General features: G+C 43.3%; 1 protein-coding gene across 1 annotated transcript in view; it reads right to left on the minus strand.

Annotated features, from left to right (window-relative positions):
• Window positions 1-6,443: 6,443 nt before the first annotated feature.
• Window positions 6,444-7,283, minus strand: part of Tusp (WD40 superfamily protein Tusp) — a 162,142-nt gene continuing 161,302 nt past the window's right edge. The window contains 1 exon segment of the mRNA XM_045749248.2: window positions 6,444-7,283. This exon segment is cut by the window's right edge and continues 1,229 nt beyond it. The gene's annotated coding sequence lies outside the window, so the exon portion shown is untranslated.

Raw genomic sequence — 7,283 nt, forward strand, 5'->3', positions numbered from 1 at the left:
GATTGTCAGGTGACAGAGAATACAACTGAATTGTACCGGAAATTAAAGGCCATACGTAGCAGTTATAAATGAAATACTGAGAACTGGAATGTAGGAGTATAATATGACCACATTATCACAGGCGCGTTCTCTTCGGGTCATGACCACAGAGGTGTTCTCTTCGGGTCATGACCACAGAGGTGTTCTCTTCGGGTCATGACCACAGAGGTGTTCTCTTCGGGTCATGACCACAGAGGTGTTCTCTTCGGGTCATGACCACAGAGGTGTTCTCTTCGGGTCATGACCACAGAGGTGTTCTCTTCGGGTCATGACCACAGAGGTGTTCTCTTCTGGTCATGACGTAGTTATATGTTCACCCAGAAGCACTCACGAGTATCGAGAGGTCGCCTCTAGATCACAGAAGAGTTTGGACTACTACAAACAATGCACTTTATATCAAACTAATATACAAAAGAACACAGAGGTAAAACAAACTCTGAAAACGGGTAAAATATGCACAAATAAATATATATATAACATGTATCACAAACGATAGGCAACTATACAAGACTTTTTTTTTTTAATAAAATACAATATAGAAATACAACACAAAACAGAATTATACAATAAAGTTATGTACAAATATAATTTGGTCTTGCGTGCGTTAAACAAAGTAAATGACAATATTGCCCCTTAATACCAGCACATTAACTGAACACACTAGATGTACTACAGACCCCACTAGTGTAACACACTAGATGTACACAGACCCCACTAGTGTAACACACTAGATGTACTCAGACCCCACTAGTGTAACACACTAGATGTACACAGACACCACTAGTGTAACACACTAGATGTACACAGACACCACTAGTGTAACACACTAGATGTACACAGACACCACTAGTGTAACACACTAGATGTACTCAGACCCCACTAGTGTAACACACTAGATGTACTCAGACCCCACTAGTGTAACACACTAGATGTACTCAGACCCCACTAGTGTAACACACTAGATGTACTCAGACCCCACTAGTGTAACACACTAGATGTACACAGACACCACTAGTGTAACACACTAGATGTACACAGACACCACTAGTGTAACACACTAGATGTACTCAGACCCCACTAGTGTAACACACTAGATGTACTCAGACCCCACTAGTGTAACACACTAGATGTACTCAGACCCCACTAGTGTAACACACTAGATGTACACAGACCCCACTAGTGTAACACACTAGGTATACACAGACACCACTAGTGTAGCACACTAGATGTACTCAGACCCCACTAGTGTAACACACTAGGTATACACAGACCCCACTAGTGTAACACACTAGATGTACACAGACCCCACTAGTGTAACACACTAGGTATACACAGACCCCACTAGTGTAACACACTAGATGTACACAGACCCCACTAGTGTAACACACTAGATGTACTCAGACACCACTAGTGTAACACACTAGATGTACACAGACCCCACTAGTGTAACACACTAGATGTACTCAGACACCACTAGTGTAACACACTAGATGTACTCAGACACCACTAGTGTAACACACTAGATGTACTCAGACACCACTAGTGTAACACACTAGATGTACACAGACACCACTAGTGTAACACACTAGATGTACTCAGACCCCACTAGTGTAACACACTAGATGTACTCAGACCCCACTAGTGTAACACACTAGATGTACTCAGACCCCACTAGTGTAACACACTAGATGTACTCAGACCCCACTAGTGTAACACACTAGATGTACTCAGACCCCACTAGTGTAACACACTAGATGTACTCAGACCCCACTAGTGTAACACACTAGATGTACTCAGACCCCACTAGTGTAACACACTAGATGTACTCAGACCCCACTAGTGTAACACACTAGATGTACTCAGACCCCACTAGTGTAACACACTAGATGTACACAGACCCCACTAGTGTAACACACTAGAAGTACACAGACCCCACTAGTGTAACACACTAGATGTACACAGACACCACTAGTGTAACACACTAGATGTACACAATGTACACAATAACTCTTTAACTGGTGGAGAATATTTGTTTTATATTATCACGGAACATTTTCTAAGGCTTTCTAGACGTCCATAACAGCAGATGGAAACCTCACAACACTAGTTGGGAAACCCTCACAACAGCAGATGGAAACCTCACAACACTAGTTGGGAAACCCTCACAACAGCAGATGGAAACCTCACAACACTAGTTGGGAAACCCTCACAACAGCAGATGGAAACCTCACAACACTAGTTGGGAAACCCTCACAACAGCAGATGGAAACCTCACAACACTAGTTGGGAAACCCTCACAACAGCAGATGGAAACCTCACAACACTAGTTGGGAAACCCTCACAACAGCAGATGGAAACCTCATAGCAGAAGCTGGCAACCTACACAACACCAGTTGGCGATAGTATGCCCAATGCCCGCGGGGGTGAAAATGCCCACAGATTAATGCCCATCGAGATCAAAATACCCACAGATTAATGCCCCCCCTTCGAGGTCATCCAAATACCCAAGAAATTAATGCCTATAAGTGTTCAATATCAAGAGCCCGAACACTTACGTGTCCCTACCCGTCACTGGCCGCAATTGACAGTTTATACGACCAAATCCCCACAGGAACCACCTTTGCTGCGTGGCGGGACAGGGCGTGATGACACTAATCAATTCTGTCTAAGACACGCAGGGATTCCCAGGCGCTCTTACTCAGACGGGGAATACGCGCTCCCTTCATCTGTAAGGAGATTCATCATTCCCCCCTCACCTCTTACGAAACCTGTGCCTCTTTCCTTCAAGTTTTAGATACATTTATTAATGAGTTGATTAGCTTTGAAACCTTACAACGCGAGGATATTAGGGTTATAAACAAGGTCGTTGTGCTCAGGTGACCGTAATTTGTTTAATAAATGTCAGCACGGCCACAGTGATTGAGTAAAGATGCAAAGGTTTCGTAAATGATCGCGTAAAGGCTTCGTGAATCCTGGTTCAAAATTAGTTCATACACTTGGCTTCCTTCCTACTTAGATTTAACAGTTTACTACATTTTTGTATACTCATAATGTACAATAGTGTTCTGGTACAGTTATAGTGTTCTGGTACAGTTATAGTGTTCTGGTACAGCTATATTATCCTAAGGTTATCATAGTGTGGCTGGGCCAAAGAATCAGATATAACAAAAGTTTGTCTTGCGTGAACATTTGAAAGTGATCCAAAACATTTGTTCTTATTGCGTAAAATCTTCTTTAAAAATGCTCGCTGACATTACCTACTGTGAAGTGTTAATGAATGTACACACTCTAAGCTTTACCCAAAAAACTTCTTTAATCCCAGCAGATGTTGCGTGGGATTAAATGGCTTAGAATGACTGCTGCACTCTGCAACTGTAGCACAAATGTTGATAACTGTGTCCAGAATTGCACATCATGCACAGGTGTGTGTGCTGAGCCAGGTGTCACCAAGTACTTACGCGCCCACTTACGAAGTCTGTGCATCTTTTCATCAATCGTGACGGTCTTGTTGGCATTTATGGAATAATATGAGTTATGAGGCTATGTATAAACAGCAAAAGCCTCACGTCGGGAACGACTTTGCAGCAGTATTGGCCAGCTTATACACTGCTTCATAAACACAGACGGAGCTGACATGATCGAGGAAAGATGTACATGTTTCGTAAAGTGTACACGCAAAGTTTGGATTAATCCCTGGGGCCTGGCCGAGGAGGGCAAGATCACATGACACTTCCCCCAAACACCTGACAATTGTACCTTTACACACACACATGTTTTACCCGTGTTTTACACCTTAGGTTGTCATTTGTCTTGTGTCCCATCCACACACTCATCTCTCTCTCTCTCTCTCTCTCTCTCTCTCTCTCTCTCTCTCTCTCTCTCTCTCTCTCTCTCTCTCTCTCTCTCTCTCTCTCTCTCTCTCTCTCTCTTGCTTGTCTTTCTGCCTCACGATTATTTTAATTCCATTTTCATTAGTTACATTCTCCCCTTCTAATATAACAAAAAACATAAAATCCTGCTTTTATCAACAAATATCTGAACTCTTAATCACTCTACCTCGTTCAAAGACAATCTTCTAACCACTCTCCGGTTTTTCTTGTTTTTTTTTTTTTTTGCAAAGTAGCTTCAAATAATTAAGTAAATAAGTACACGTGTACATTTCCTGTAATGGTATGTATACAAGTGTTCTAGCCTCTATGCACATTGTACACAATAGCTGCGCAGTGTTTGGGATGGACTAGCTGCTGAAGATATTTACAGAGGAGCCGAGGCGTCTGGCCATGGGTACTGGGGTGTCTTGAGGCCCCGTCAAGTCTGACGACCTAAGGCTGTGAGTCAGTCTTTGTCGTGAGTCAGTCTTTATTGTGCTGTCAGTCTTTGGCGTGAGCCAATATTATATAAGCTCATGTTTTTATAAATCAGTCTTTATATCGTGAGCCAAGTTTTTCTTATGAGTAAGATGCTCTTGAAAGACTTGATAAGAATTATATTCAATTGAAAATTGCCCGAGAAATTGTTGGCTAATGAACTGGGAGAAGATTGTAATGTTAACGTAAGCTCTCGTTCACGTATCGTTAGGCCTCGTTAAGTCTCGTTCACGTGTCGTTAGGCCTCGTTAAGTCTCCTTCACGTGTCGTTAGGCCTCGTTAGGTCTCGTTCACGTGTCGTTAGGCCTCGTTAAGTCTCGTTCACGTGTTGTTACGCTTCGTTAAGTCTCGTTCACGTGTCGTTAGGCCTCGTTAAGTCTCGTTCACGTGTCGTTAGGCCTCGTTAAGTCTCGTTCACGTGTCGTTAGGCCTCGTTAGGTCTCGTTCACGTGTCGTTTGGTCTCGTTAAGTCTCGTTCACGCGTCGTGGGAAACTACTTCAGCTTTGGTTGGTCGTGAAGTTGAATTAACTTACATCAATAAAGACCACAGACAGACAAACTTTAAATATATATAAAAGACGGAAGAGCCAAAGAAGAAAGACCTTTCCTTTAACAATTCGAAATAAAAGAAGCAAAATCGCCGCCTTGAGCCAAGAGTCACCAAATTATTAACGCAAGCACTTGCGAAACCCGTACATCTTTCTTGTATCGTGTCGGCTTGGTACTTAACAACCTCTTAGATCACTATTGTTATAAAGACTCTCGTAATGCCGCGGAGCTCATAAACTGTTTGATAAATGTAAACAAAGCCATTATTATTGCGGACAGATGAACAGGTTTCGCAAGTAATTGTGTAAATGCTTGGCGAATCCTGGCCCTAGTTTTGTTTAAGTAACTTTTTGAAGGGGGGGGGGGGAAATCCTTACAAATTAATAACAGTTTTAAAGCTTAGTGCAAGAAACACGTTAATTGGAGAGCAGGGCAACTCAGAGCAATTTTGGTGTGCATCATTGTGGCATCATGCTGGTACTGTGGAACTATACTGGTACTGTGGTACTATACTGGTACTGTGGTACTATACTGGTACTGTGGTACTATACTGGTACTGTGGTACTATACTGGTACTGTGGTACTATACTGGTACTGTGGTACTATACTGGTACTGTGGAACTATACTGGTACTATACTGGTACTGTGGAACTATACTGGTACTATACTGGTACTGTGGAACTATACTGGTACTGTGGTACTATACTGGTACTGTGGTACTATACTGGTACTGTGGAACTATACTGGTACTGTGGTACTATACTGGTACTGTGGAACTATACTGGTACTGTGGTACTATACTGGTACTGTGGTACTATACTGGTACTGTGGTACTATACTGGTACTGTGGTACTATACTGGTACTGTGGTACTATACTGGTACTGTGGAACTATACTGGTACTGTGGTACTATACTGGTACTGTGGAACTATACTGGTACTGTGGAACTATACTGGTACTGTGGAACTATACTGGTACTGTGGAACTATACTGGTACTGTGGTACTATACTGGTACTGTGGTACTATACTGGTACTGTGGAACTATACTGGTACTGTGGTACTATACTGGTACTGTGGAACTATACTGGTACTGTGGCACTACACTGGTACTGTGGTACTATACTGGTACTGTGGTACTATACTGGTACTGTGGAACTATACTGGTACTGTGGAACTATACTGGTACTGTGGAACTATACTGGTACTGTGGCACTACACTGGTACTGTGGTACTATACTGGTACTGTGGTACTATACTGGTACTGTGGAACTATACTGGTACTGTGGAACTATACTGGTACTGTGGAACTATACTGGTACTGTGGCACTACACTGGTACTGTGGTACTATACTGGTACTGTGGAACTATACTGGTACTGTGGAACTATACTGGTACTGTGGAACTATACTGGTACTGTGGAACTATACTGGTACTGTGGTACTATACTGGTACTGTGGTACTATACTGGTACTGTGGTACTATACTGGTACTGTGGTACTATACTGGTACTGTGGTACTATACTGGTACTGTGGAACTATACTGGTACTGTGGTACTATACTGGTACAATACTGGTACCATACTGGTACCAACTTCCATAACTTTGGCTTAGTCTGTCTCTATGTAACACAAGTGGTTCCGACACCTCTGCCATACTGCTTATTAAGTGGTCCCTTTGGTCAAGAGTCAGTGTGGTCAAGAGTCAGTGTGGTCAAGGGGTCAAGGGGTCGGCGTGGTCAAGGGGTCGGCGTGGTCAAGGGGTCAGCGTGGTCAAGGGTTATAACGGTAAATGGTCACTAAGATTACAGGTCAGGTAGTAAACGTTCAAGAAAGGGGGGAACACATTTACACTTTTTCCTCGGCTTTAACCAGTGGCTGAGTGGAGTGTGTGATGTGACTATAGTTCAGCCTCTGAGGGAACTGTGAGTCTCCCCCCTCCACACCTGCCTCACCTTACCTCCCTCCACACCTGCCTCACCTTACCTCCCTCCACACCTGCCTCACCTTACCTCCCTCCACACCTGCCTCACCTTACCTCCCTCCACACCTGCCTCACCTTACCTCCCTCCACACCTGCCTCACCTTACCTCCCTCCACACCTGCCTCACCTTACCTCCCTCCACACCTGGCGACACACAAGGCAGGTCATCACACTTTCTACATTCCCCAAATGCCAACTAAGCATAATATCACTTTATCTTCTTGTTATGCACTAAAGAAACTTTAACAATAAAATAATATTTATACTTTAAAGTGCAAAATATTCCAATCCATGAAGCACCGCAAACTGCAAACGGTCCCCCACCCCCATAACGGAAGCCACGTCC

The sequence above is a fragment of the Procambarus clarkii genome, chromosome 27 (assembly GCF_040958095.1).
Source record: "Procambarus clarkii isolate CNS0578487 chromosome 27, FALCON_Pclarkii_2.0, whole genome shotgun sequence".
NCBI classification, from domain to species: Eukaryota; Metazoa; Arthropoda; class Malacostraca; order Decapoda; family Cambaridae; genus Procambarus; species Procambarus clarkii.